The sequence below is a fragment of the Pholis gunnellus genome (genome assembly GCF_910591455.1).
Source record: "Pholis gunnellus genome assembly, chromosome: 6".
Taxonomy (NCBI): Eukaryota; Metazoa; Chordata; class Actinopteri; order Perciformes; family Pholidae; genus Pholis; species Pholis gunnellus.
Window position 1 is genome coordinate 26,913,621 of NC_136532.1, and position 13,979 is coordinate 26,927,599.

Genomic DNA, 13,979 nt, shown 5'->3' on the forward strand with positions numbered 1-13,979 from the left:
GTCCAGTCTGCGGATGCAACTGTTGCAAGACATCGTACTGTGTTCTTAAATTTTACCTTTTTTTCTCCACTTATCACAAGCACAGAGAAACCAAATTCTTCTGGAGAATGTGGGCATCGATCCCACTACCTCTCGCATGCTAAGCAAGCGCTCTACCATTTGAGCTAATTCCCCTCTGCAGAAAGCACGTGAGTAGAATCGGCGTAGCTCGTCTCCTCGTCCTCTCTACATAACGCTTTTCTACACTTTCCAGGCCTATGTAGACAGTTTGGAAGGTCAGTTGGATCCGACTTTTGCTGTAAAGACTGATCAAGGCGGACGAGGTGGCCGAGTGGTTAAGGCGATGGACTGCTAATCCATTGTGCTCTACACGCGTGGGTTCGAATCCCATCCTCGTCGCAGTCCACTTCCCTTTAGTCTGCCATTCCCACGTGGTATAAGACGCTCCATTGTAATTGTAACAATGGGCTCAGATGTGACCTTCAGCGAATCAAGCCTTATAATACCTGAAATGCACACTTCTTCAAGGAAGTCTCCAGAACGCTGAAAAACTGCAAAATATCTTTGTCCACGATTAAGTTGGTAAACAACAGTGATCGCAATGAAAAAGTCGTCTTTTGACAAACCATAAAGTCCAGTCTGCGGATGCAACTGTTGCAAGACATCGTACTGTGTTCTTAAATTTTACCTTTTTTTCTCCACTTATCACAAGCACAGAGAAACCAAATTTTTCTGGAGAATGTCGGCATCGATCCCACTACCTCTCGCATGCTAAGCAAGCGCTCTACCATTTGAGCTAATTCCCCTCTGCAGAAAGCACGTGAGTAGAATCGGCGTAGCTCGTCTCCTCGTCCTCTCTACATAACGCTTTTCTACACTTTCCAGGCCTATGTAGACAGTTTGGAAGGTCAGTTGGATCCGACTTTTGCTGTAAAGACTGATCAAGGCGGACGAGGTGGCCGAGTGGTTAAGGCGATGGACTGCTAATCCATTGTGCTCTGCACGCGTGGGTTCGAATCCCATCCTCGTCGCAGTCCACTTCCCTTTAGTCTGCCATTCCCACGTGGTATAAGACGCTCCATTGTAATTGTAACAATGGGCTCAGATGTGACCTTCAGCGAATCAAGCCTTATAATACCTGAAATGCACACTTCTTCAAGGAAGTCTCCAGAACGCTGAAAAACTGCAAAATATCTTTGTCCACGATTAAGTTGGTAAACAACAGTGATCGCAATGAAAAAGTCGTCTTTTGACAAACCATAAAGTCCAGTCTGCGGATGCAACTGTTGCAAGACATCGTACTGTGTTCTTAAATTTTACCTTTTTTTCTCCACTTATCACAAGCACAGAGAAACCAAATTTTTCTGGAGAATGTCGGCATCGATCCCACTACCTCTCGCATGCTAAGCAAGCGCTCTACCATTTGAGCTAATTCCCCTCTGCAGAAAGCACGTGAGTAGAATCGGCGTAGCTCGTCTCCTCGTCCTCTCTACATAACGCTTTTCTACACTTTCCAGGCCTATGTAGACAGTTTGGAAGGTCAGTTGGATCCGACTTTTGCTGTAAAGACTGATCAAGGCGGACGAGGTGGCCGAGTGGTTAAGGCGATGGACTGCTAATCCATTGTGCTCTGCACGCGTGGGTTCGAATCCCATCCTCGTCGCAGTCCACTTCCCTTTAGTCTGCCATTCCCACGTGGTATAAGACGCTCCATTGTAATTGTAACAATGGGCTCAGATGTGACCTTCAGCGAATCAAGCCTTATAATACCTGAAATGCACACTTCTTCAAGGAAGTCTCCAGAACGCTGAAAAACTGCAAAATATCTTTGTCCACGATTAAGTTGGTAAACAACAGTGATCGCAATGAACAAGTCGTCTTTTGACAAACCATAAAGTCCAGTCTGCGGATGCAACTGTTGCAAGACATCGTACTGTGTTCTTAAATTTTACCTTTTTTTCTCCACTTATCACAAGCACAGAGAAACCAAATTCTTCTGGAGAATGTGGGCATCGATCCCACTACCTCTCGCATGCTAAGCAAGCGCTCTACCATTTGAGCTAATTCCCCTCTGCAGAAAGCAGGTGAGTAGAATCGGCGTAGCTCGTCCCCTCGTCCCCTCTACATGACGCTTTTCGACACTTTCCAGGCCTATGTTGACAGTTTGGAATGCTGAAGCCCTGAAAAACTGCAAATATCTTTGTCCACGATTAAGTTGGTAAACAACAGTGATCGCAATGAACAAGTCGTCTTTTGACAAACCATAAAGTCCAGTCTGCGGATGCAACTGTTGCAAGACATCGTACTGTGTTCTTAAATTTTACCTTTTTTTCTCCGCTTATCACAAGCACAGAGAAACCAAATTCTTCTGGAGAACGTGGGCATCGATCCCACTACCTCTCGCATGCTAAGCAAGCGCTCTACCATTTGAGCTAATTCCCCTCTGCAGAAAGCACGTGAGTAGAATCGGCGTAGCTCGTCTCCTGGTCCTCTCTACATAACGCTTTTCTACACTTTCCAGGCCTATGTAGACAGTTTGGAAGGTCAGTTGGATCCGACTTTTGCTGTAAAGAGTGATCAAGGCGGACGAGGTGGCCGAGTGGTTAAGGTGATGGACTGTGCTCTGCATGCGTGGGTTCGAATCCCATCCTCGTCGCAGTCCACTTCTCTTTAGTCTGCCATTCCTACGTGGTATAAGACGCTCCATTGTAATTGTAACAATGGGCTCAGATGTGACCTTCAGCGAATCAAGCCTTATAATACCTGAAATGCACACTTCTTCAAGAAAGTCTCCAGAACGCTGAAAAACTGCAAAATATCTTTGTCCAAGATTAAGTTGGTAAACAACAGTGATCGCAATGAACAAGTAGTCTTTTGACAAACCATGAAGTCCAGTCTGCGGATGCAACTGTTGCAAGACATCGTACTGTGTTCTTAAATTTTACCTTTTTTTCTCCACTTATCACAAGCACAGAGAAACCAAATTCTTCTGGAGAATGTGGGCATCGATCCCACTACCTCTCGCATGCTAAGCAAGCGCTCTACCATTTGAGCTAATTCCCCTCTGCAGAAAGCACGTGAGTAGAATCGGCGTAGCTCGTCTCCTCGTCCTCTCTACATAACGCTTTTCTACACTTTCCAGGCCTATGTAGACAGTTTGGAAGGTCAGTTGGATCTGACTTTTGCTGTAAAGACTGATCAAGGCGGACGAGGTGGCCGAGTGGTTAAGGCGATGGACTGCTAATCCATTGTGCTCTACACGCGTGGGTTCGAATCCCATCCTCGTCGCAGTCCACTTCCCTTTAGTCTGCCATTCCCACGTGGTATAAGACGCTCCATTGTAATTGTAACAATGGGCTCAGATGTGACCTTCAGCGAATCAAGCCTTATAATACCTGAAATGCACACTTCTTCAAGGAAGTCTCCAGAACGCTGAAAAACTGCAAAATATCTTTGTCCACGATTAAGTTGGTAAACAACAGTGATCGCAATGAAAAAGTCGTCTTTTGACAAACCATAAAGTCCAGTCTGCGGATGCAACTGTTGCAAGACATCGTACTGTGTTCTTAAATTTTACCTTTTTTTCTCCACTTATCACAAGCACAGAGAAACCAAATTTTTCTGGAGAATGTCGGCATCGATCCCACTACCTCTCGCATGCTAAGCAAGCGCTCTACCATTTGAGCTAATTCCCCTCTGCAGAAAGCACGTGAGTAGAATCGGCGTAGCTCGTCTCCTCGTCCTCTCTACATAACGCTTTTCTACACTTTCCAGGCCTATGTAGACAGTTTGGAAGGTCAGTTGGATCCGACTTTTGCTGTAAAGACTGATCAAGGCGGACGAGGTGGCCGAGTGGTTAAGGCGATGGACTGCTAATCCATTGTGCTCTGCACGCGTGGGTTCGAATCCCATCCTCGTCGCAGTCCACTTCCCTTTAGTCTGCCATTCCCACGTGGTATAAGACGCTCCATTGTAATTGTAACAATGGGCTCAGATGTGACCTTCAGCGAATCAAGCCTTATAATACCTGAAATGCACACTTCTTCAAGGAAGTCTCCAGAACGCTGAAAAACTGCAAAATATCTTTGTCCACGATTAAGTTGGTAAACAACAGTGATCGCAATGAACAAGTCGTCTTTTGACAAACCATAAAGTCCAGTCTGCGGATGCAACTGTTGCAAGACATCGTACTGTGTTCTTAAATTTTACCTTTTTTTCTCCACTTATCACAAGCACAGAGAAACCAAATTCTTCTGGAGAATGTGGGCATCGATCCCACTACCTCTCGCATGCTAAGCAAGCGCTCTACCATTTGAGCTAATTCCCCTCTGCAGAAAGCAGGTGAGTAGAATCGGCGTAGCTCGTCCCCTCGTCCCCTCTACATGACGCTTTTCGACACTTTCCAGGCCTATGTTGACAGTTTGGAATGCTGAAGCCCTGAAAAACTGCAAATATCTTTGTCCACGATTAAGTTGGTAAACAACAGTGATCGCAATGAACAAGTCGTCTTTTGACAAACCATAAAGTCCAGTCTGCGGATGCAACTGTTGCAAGACATCGTACTGTGTTCTTAAATTTTACCTTTTTTTCTCCGCTTATCACAAGCACAGAGAAACCAAATTCTTCTGGAGAACGTGGGCATCGATCCCACTACCTCTCGCATGCTAAGCAAGCGCTCTACCATTTGAGCTAATTCCCCTCTGCAGAAAGCACGTGAGTAGAATCGGCGTAGCTCGTCTCCTGGTCCTCTCTACATAACGCTTTTCTACACTTTCCAGGCCTATGTAGACAGTTTGGAAGGTCAGTTGGATCCGACTTTTGCTGTAAAGAGTGATCAAGGCGGACGAGGTGGCCGAGTGGTTAAGGTGATGGACTGTGCTCTGCATGCGTGGGTTCGAATCCCATCCTCGTCGCAGTCCACTTCTCTTTAGTCTGCCATTCCTACGTGGTATAAGACGCTCCATTGTAATTGTAACAATGGGCTCAGATGTGACCTTCAGCGAATCAAGCCTTATAATACCTGAAATGCACACTTCTTCAAGAAAGTCTCCAGAACGCTGAAAAACTGCAAAATATCTTTGTCCAAGATTAAGTTGGTAAACAACAGTGATCGCAATGAACAAGTAGTCTTTTGACAAACCATGAAGTCCAGTCTGCGGATGCAACTGTTGCAAGACATCGTACTGTGTTCTTAAATTTTACCTTTTTTTCTCCACTTATCACAAGCACAGAGAAACCAAATTCTTCTGGAGAATGTGGGCATCGATCCCACTACCTCTCGCATGCTAAGCAAGCGCTCTACCATTTGAGCTAATTCCCCTCTGCAGAAAGCACGTGAGTAGAATCGGCGTAGCTCGTCTCCTCGTCCTCTCTACATAACGCTTTTCTACACTTTCCAGGCCTATGTAGACAGTTTGGAAGGTCAGTTGGATCTGACTTTTGCTGTAAAGACTGATCAAGGCGGACGAGGTGGCCGAGTGGTTAAGGCGATGGACTGCTAATCCATTGTGCTCTACACGCGTGGGTTCGAATCCCATCCTCGTCGCAGTCCACTTCCCTTTAGTCTGCCATTCCCACGTGGTATAAGACGCTCCATTGTAATTGTAACAATGGGCTCAGATGTGACCTTCAGCGAATCAAGCCTTATAATACCTGAAATGCACACTTCTTCAAGGAAGTCTCCAGAACGCTGAAAAACTGCAAAATATCTTTGTCCACGATTAAGTTGGTAAACAACAGTGATCGCAATGAAAAAGTCGTCTTTTGACAAACCATAAAGTCCAGTCTGCGGATGCAACTGTTGCAAGACATCGTACTGTGTTCTTAAATTTTACCTTTTTTTCTCCACTTATCACAAGCACAGAGAAACCAAATTTTTCTGGAGAATGTCGGCATCGATCCCACTACCTCTCGCATGCTAAGCAAGCGCTCTACCATTTGAGCTAATTCCCCTCTGCAGAAAGCACGTGAGTAGAATCGGCGTAGCTCGTCTCCTCGTCCTCTCTACATAACGCTTTTCTACACTTTCCAGGCCTATGTAGACAGTTTGGAAGGTCAGTTGGATCCGACTTTTGCTGTAAAGACTGATCAAGGCGGACGAGGTGGCCGAGTGGTTAAGGCGATGGACTGCTAATCCATTGTGCTCTGCACGCGTGGGTTCGAATCCCATCCTCGTCGCAGTACACTTCCCTTTAGTCTGCCATTCCCACGTGGTATAAGACGCTCCATTGTAATTGTAACAATGGGCTCAGATGTGACCTTCAGCGAATCAAGCCTTATAATACCTGAAATGCACACTTCTTCAAGGAAGTCTCCAGAACGCTGAAAAACTGCAAAATATCTTTGTCCACGATTAAGTTGGTAAACAACAGTGATCGCAATGAACAAGTCGTCTTTTGACAAACCATAAAGTCCAGTCTGCGGATGCAACTGTTGCAAGACATCGTACTGTGTTCTTAAATTTTACCTTTTTTTCTCCACTTATCACAAGCACAGAGAAACCAAATTCTTCTGGAGAATGTGGGCATCGATCCCACTACCTCTCGCATGCTAAGCAAGCGCTCTACCATTTGAGCTAATTCCCCTCTGCAGAAAGGACGTGGGTAGAATCGGCGTAGCTCGTCCCCTCGTCCCCTCTACATGACGCTTTTCGACACTTTCCAGGCCTATGTAGACAGTTTGGAATGCTGAAGCCCTGAAAAACTGCAAATATCTTTGTCCACGATTAAGTTGGTAAACAACAGTGATCGCAATGAACAAGTCGTCTTTTGACAAACCATAAAGTCCAGTCTGCGGATGCAACTGTTGCAAGACATCGTACTGTGTTCTTAAATTTTACCTTTTTTTCTCCACTTATCACAAGCACAGAGAAACCAAATTCTTCTGGAGAATGTGGGCATCGATCCCACTACCTCTCGCATGCTAAGCAAGCGCTCTACCATTTGAGCTAATTCCCCTCTGCAGAAAGCACGTGAGTAGAATCGGCGTAGCTCGTCTCCTCGTCCTCTCTACATAACGCTTTTCTACACTTTCCAGGCCTATGTAGACAGTTTGGAAGGTCAGTTGGATCCGAGTTTTGCTGTAAAGACTGATCAAGGCGGACGAGGTGGCCGAGTGGTTAAGGCGATGGACTGCTAATCCATTGTGCTCTACACGCGTGGGTTCGAATCCCATCCTCGTCGCAGTCCACTTCCCTTTAGTCTGCCATTCCCACGTGGTATAAGACGCTCCATTGTAATTGTAACAATGGGCTCAGATGTGACCTTCAGCGAATCAAGCCTTATAATACCTGAAATGCACACTTCTTCAAGAAAGTCTCCAGAACGCTGAAAAACTGCAAAATATCTTTGTCCACGATTAAGTTGGTAAACCACAGTGATCGCAATGAAAAAGTCGTCTTTTGACAAACCATAAAGTCCAGTCTGCGGATGCAACTGTTGCAAGACATCGTACTGTGTTCTTAAATTTTACCTTTTTTTCTCCACTTATCACAAGCACAGAGAAACCAAATTCTTCTGGAGAATGTGGGCATCGATCCCACTACCTCTCGCATGCTAAGCAAGCGCTCTACCATTTGAGCTAATTCCCCTCTGCAGAAAGGACGTGGGTAGAATCGGCGTAGCTCGTCCCCTCGTCCCCTCTACATACCGCTTTTCGACACTTTCCAGGCCTATGTTGACAGTTTGGAATGCTGAAGCCCTGAAAAACTGCAAATATCTTTGTCCACGATTAAGTTGGTAAACAACAGTGATCGCAATGAACAAGTCGTCTTTTGACAAACCATAAAGTCCAGTCTGCGGATGCAACTGTTGCAAGACATCGTACTGTGTTCTTAAATTTTACCTTTTTTTCTCCGCTTATCACAAGCACAGAGAAACCAAATTCTTCTGGAGAACGTGGGCATCGATCCCACTACCTCTCGCATGCTAAGCAAGCGCTCTACCATTTGAGCTAATTCCCCTCTGCAGAAAGCACGTGAGTAGAATCGGCGTAGCTCGTCTCCTGGTCCTCTCTACATAACGCTTTTCTACACTTTCCAGGCCTATGTAGACAGTTTGGAAGGTCAGTTGGATCCGACTTTTGCTGTAAAGAGTGATCAAGGCGGACGAGGTGGCCGAGTGGTTAAGGTGATGGACTGTGCTCTGCATGCGTGGGTTCGAATCCCATCCTCGTCGCAGTCCACTTCTCTTTAGTCTGCCATTCCTACGTGGTATAAGACGCTCCATTGTAATTGTAACAATGGGCTCAGATGTGACCTTCAGCGAATCAAGCCTTATAATACCTGAAATGCACACTTCTTCAAGAAAGTCTCCAGAACGCTGAAAAACTGCAAAATATCTTTGTCCAAGATTAAGTTGGTAAACAACAGTGATCGCAATGAACAAGTAGTCTTTTGACAAACCATGAAGTCCAGTCTGCGGATGCAACTGTTGCAAGACATCGTACTGTGTTCTTAAATTTTACCTTTTTTTCTCCACTTATCACAAGCACAGAGAAACCAAATTCTTCTGGAGAATGTGGGCATCGATCCCACTACCTCTCGCATGCTAAGCAAGCGCTCTACCATTTGAGCTAATTCCCCTCTGCAGAAAGCACGTGAGTAGAATCGGCGTAGCTCGTCTCCTCGTCCTCTCTACATAACGCTTTTCTACACTTTCCAGGCCTATGTAGACAGTTTGGAAGGTCAGTTGGATCCGACTTTTGCTGTAAAGACTGATCAAGGCGGACGAGGTGGCCGAGTGGTTAAGGCGATGGACTGCTAATCCATTGTGCTCTACACGCGTGGGTTCGAATCCCATCCTCGTCGCAGTCCACTTCCCTTTAGTCTGCCATTCCCACGTGGTATAAGACGCTCCATTGTAATTGTAACAATGGGCTCAGATGTGACCTTCAGCGAATCAAGCCTTATAATACCTGAAATGCACACTTCTTCAAGGAAGTCTCCAGAACGCTGAAAAACTGCAAAATATCTTTGTCCACGATTAAGTTGGTAAACAACAGTGATCGCAATGAAAAAGTCGTCTTTTGACAAACCATAAAGTCCAGTCTGCGGATGCAACTGTTGCAAGACATCGTACTGTGTTCTTAAATTTTACCTTTTTTTCTCCACTTATCACAAGCACAGAGAAACCAAATTTTTCTGGAGAATGTCGGCATCGATCCCACTACCTCTCGCATGCTAAGCAAGCGCTCTACCATTTGAGCTAATTCCCCTCTGCAGAAAGCACGTGAGTAGAATCGGCGTAGCTCGTCTCCTCGTCCTCTCTACATAACGCTTTTCTACACTTTCCAGGCCTATGTAGACAGTTTGGAAGGTCAGTTGGATCCGACTTTTGCTGTAAAGACTGATCAAGGCGGACGAGGTGGCCGAGTGGTTAAGGCGATGGACTGCTAATCCATTGTGCTCTGCACGCGTGGGTTCGAATCCCATCCTCGTCGCAGTCCACTTCCCTTTAGTCTGCCATTCCCACGTGGTATAAGACGCTCCATTGTAATTGTAACAATGGGCTCAGATGTGACCTTCAGCGAATCAAGCCTTATAATACCTGAAATGCACACTTCTTCAAGGAAGTCTCCAGAACGCTGAAAAACTGCAAAATATCTTTGTCCACGATTAAGTTGGTAAACAACAGTGATCGCAATGAACAAGTCGTCTTTTGACAAACCATAAAGTCCAGTCTGCGGATGCAACTGTTGCAAGACATCGTACTGTGTTCTTAAATTTTACCTTTTTTTCTCCACTTATCACAAGCACAGAGAAACCAAATTCTTCTGGAGAATGTGGGCATCGATCCCACTACCTCTCGCATGCTAAGCAAGCGCTCTACCATTTGAGCTAATTCCCCTCTGCAGAAAGGACGTGGGTAGAATCGGCGTAGCTCGTCCCCTCGTCCCCTCTACATGACGCTTTTCGACACTTTCCAGGCCTATGTAGACAGTTTGGAATGCTGAAGCCCTGAAAAACTGCAAATATCTTTGTCCACGATTAAGTTGGTAAACAACAGTGATCGCAATGAACAAGTCGTCTTTTGACAAACCATAAAGTCCAGTCTGCGGATGCAACTGTTGCAAGACATCGTACTGTGTTCTTAAATTTTACCTTTTTTTCTCCACTTATCACAAGCACAGAGAAACCAAATTCTTCTGGAGAATGTGGGCATCGATCCCACTACCTCTCGCATGCTAAGCAAGCGCTCTACCATTTGAGCTAATTCCCCTCTGCAGAAAGCACGTGAGTAGAATCGGCGTAGCTCGTCTCCTCGTCCTCTCTACATAACGCTTTTCTACACTTTCCAGGCCTATGTAGACAGTTTGGAAGGTCAGTTGGATCCGAGTTTTGCTGTAAAGACTGATCAAGGCGGACGAGGTGGCCGAGTGGTTAAGGCGATGGACTGCTAATCCATTGTGCTCTACACGCGTGGGTTCGAATCCCATCCTCGTCGCAGTCCACTTCCCTTTAGTCTGCCATTCCCACGTGGTATAAGACGCTCCATTGTAATTGTAACAATGGGCTCAGATGTGACCTTCAGCGAATCAAGCCTTATAATACCTGAAATGCACACTTCTTCAAGAAAGTCTCCAGAACGCTGAAAAACTGCAAAATATCTTTGTCCACGATTAAGTTGGTAAACCACAGTGATCGCAATGAAAAAGTCGTCTTTTGACAAACCATAAAGTCCAGTCTGCGGATGCAACTGTTGCAAGACATCGTACTGTGTTCTTAAATTTTACCTTTTTTTCTCCACTTATCACAAGCACAGAGAAACCAAATTCTTCTGGAGAATGTGGGCATCGATCCCACTACCTCTCGCATGCTAAGCAAGCGCTCTACCATTTGAGCTAATTCCCCTCTGCAGAAAGGACGTGGGTAGAATCGGCGTAGCTCGTCCCCTCGTCCCCTCTACATGACGCTTTTCGACATTTTCCAGGCCTATGTTGACAGTTTGGAATGCTGAAGCCCTGAAAAACTGCAAATATCTTTGTCCACGATTAAGTTGGTAAACAACAGTGATCGCAATGAACAAGTCGTCTTTTGACAAACCATAAAGTCCAGTCTGCGGATGCAACTGTTGCAAGACATCGTACTGTGTTCTTAAATTTTACCTTTTTTTCTCCACTTATCACAAGCACAGAGAAACCAAATTCTTCTGGAGAACGTGGGCATCGATCCCACTACTTCTCGCATGCTAAGCAAGCGCTCTACCATTTGAGCTAATTCCCCTCTGCAGAAAGCACGTGAGTAGAATCGGCGTAGCTCGTCTCCTGGTCCTCTCTACATAACGCTTTTCTACACTTTCCAGGCCTATGTAGACAGTTTGGAAGGTCAGTTGGATCCGACTTTTGCTGTAAAGAGTGATCAAGGCGGACGAGGTGGCCGAGTGGTTAAGGTGATGGACTGTGCTCTGCATGCGTGGGTTCGAATCCCATCCTCGTCGCAGTCCACTTCTCTTTAGTCTGCCATTCCTACGTGGTATAAGACGCTCCATTGTAATTGTAACAATGGGCTCAGATGTGACCTTCAGCGAATCAAGCCTTATAATACCTGAAATGCACACTTCTTCAAGAAAGTCTCCAGAACGCTGAAAAACTGCAAAATATCTTTGTCCAAGATTAAGTTGGTAAACAACAGTGATCGCAATGAACAAGTAGTCTTTTGACAAACCATGAAGTCCAGTCTGCGGATGCAACTGTTGCAAGACATCGTACTGTGTTCTTAAATTTTACCTTTTTTTCTCCACTTATCACAAGCACAGAGAAACCAAATTCTTCTGGAGAATGTGGGCATCGATCCCACTACCTCTCGCATGCTAAGCAAGCGCTCTACCATTTGAGCTAATTCCCCTCTGCAGAAAGCACGTGAGTAGAATCGGCGTAGCTCGTCTCCTCGTCCTCTCTACATAACGCTTTTCTACACTTTCCAGGCCTATGTAGACAGTTTGGAAGGTTAGTTGGATCCGACTTTTGCTGTAAAGACTGATCAAGGCGGACGAGGTGGCCGAGTGGTTAAGGCGATGGACTGCTAATCCATTGTGCTCTGCACGCGTGGGTTCGAATCCCATCCTCGTCGCAGTCCACTTCCCTTTAGTCTGCCATTCCCACGTGGTATAAGACGCTCCATTGTAATTGTAACAATGGGCTCAGATGTGACCTTCAGCGAATCAAGCCTTACAATACCTGAAATGCACACTTCTTCAAGGAAGTCTCCAGAACGCTGAAAAACTGCAAAATATCTTTGTCCACGATTAAGTTGGTAAACAACAGTGATCGCAATGAAAAAGTCGTCTTTTGACAAACCATAAAGTCCAGTCTGCGGATGCAACTGTTGCAAGACATCGTACTGTGTTCTTAAATTTTACCTTTTTTTCTCCACTTATCACAAGCACAGAGAAACCAAATTCTTCTGGAGAATGTGGGCATCGATCGCACTACCTCTCGCATGCTAAGCAAGCGCTCTACCATTTGAGCTAATTCCCCTCTGAAGAAAGCACGTGGGTAGAATCGGCGTAGCTCGTCCCCTCGTCCCCTCTACATGACGCTTTTCTACACTTTCCAGGCCTATGAAAAAACACTAGGTAGCCTGGAACAAAATTTTGCCATAAAATGCAGGATACAGAAGAAGAATCTTTGTTAGCTTTTCTTTGATATTTTGTTTCATGTTCTGGACTTTTAGGTGCTCCAGAGTGGCATGTTTATTTGATATTTAACTTCAATTAAACACTTTTTTCTTATAGATTACGAGCATAAGCATCCCTTCAAGGAAAAACTGAAAACAATACCGTTCGTAAATGACCCACTATGGTCCGTGATTTGGCTTAATTTACACTCTATGAATAATTCTGTAGATGTAATTGCTGAATGAAACTTTCTTTACAAATATTATCTCTGTTGTGGACAGCTGTGATTTGTCTGAGAGTTCAAATAATGACATCCAGAGAAAAAACAGCCGTAGCTTTTAATTAAAGTTCGATGAAATCGAAGAACGGCCAAAGGTCTCTGTAAAGGAAACTGTCGGAAAAGTATTATTTACCGCTTATTGAGTGATGTTATTCCATGAAAAATAGCAAATCAGGGGTTTTATCGGAATTTAAATCTAAATGAAAAGAATGACAATGAAATAATAATTGTAGCCGACCCCTCTCACCCTGGACACAAACTGTTCATGCCCCTTCCATCTGGCAGGAGGCTGAGGTCCATCAGGACCAGGACCTCACGCCACATGAGCAGCTTCTTCCCGTCTGAAGTCGGGCTCATTAACAGAGCCCGGGTCCCCCACTGACTCTGTCACCCCCAGGCCAATTCCTTCTGGTCTCTCCCCTGCACATCTATTTAAACTGCACAACACACTCGACACTTTTAACATTTCTTTTACATTCACTTGTCTTCCAGTCCTGTATCTGTTTTGTTGCGCACTTTATTTTATATTTTATTGTAAGTTTCAAAAAATTGCACTGTGTTGACTGTTGTTTAATTGTTTTGTTTATTGTTAAATGTTACGCACCACCCGCCACGTCAAATTCCTTGTTGGTGCAAACTTCCTTGGCAATAAACGGTTCTGATTCTGATTCTGATTCTGATAACTGAAGGACTAAAAGCAACGACGATGGTGACCATTTACTGTTTGTGTAAAATAACAGCAGAACTGTGGTGTGCTCCACTCACACTGGTCTCCTATTTGTCCTGAGCTGAAACATAAGCACTGCCCTTCACATTATTTGTGAAAGAAGGCCCGGTGGGGGTCAGAGGTCACAGCTATTTATTACTGAATCAAAAGGAAGCCTGTGTGTTTTTTCAGATGCGTGCAGGAAGTCTCGCTGTACATTCCCACACTAACCCGCTGTGTGTTTAGACCGAGGGGTCACCACGGGACCCGAACTCTCCTGGACCAGAAGAGCGAAGGCGTCCTCACGTTTCACTGCCACAAAGATCCAGATCAACAAGTGACTCTCAACTCTGCACGAGAAGAGCTTTGGTAAAAGTTC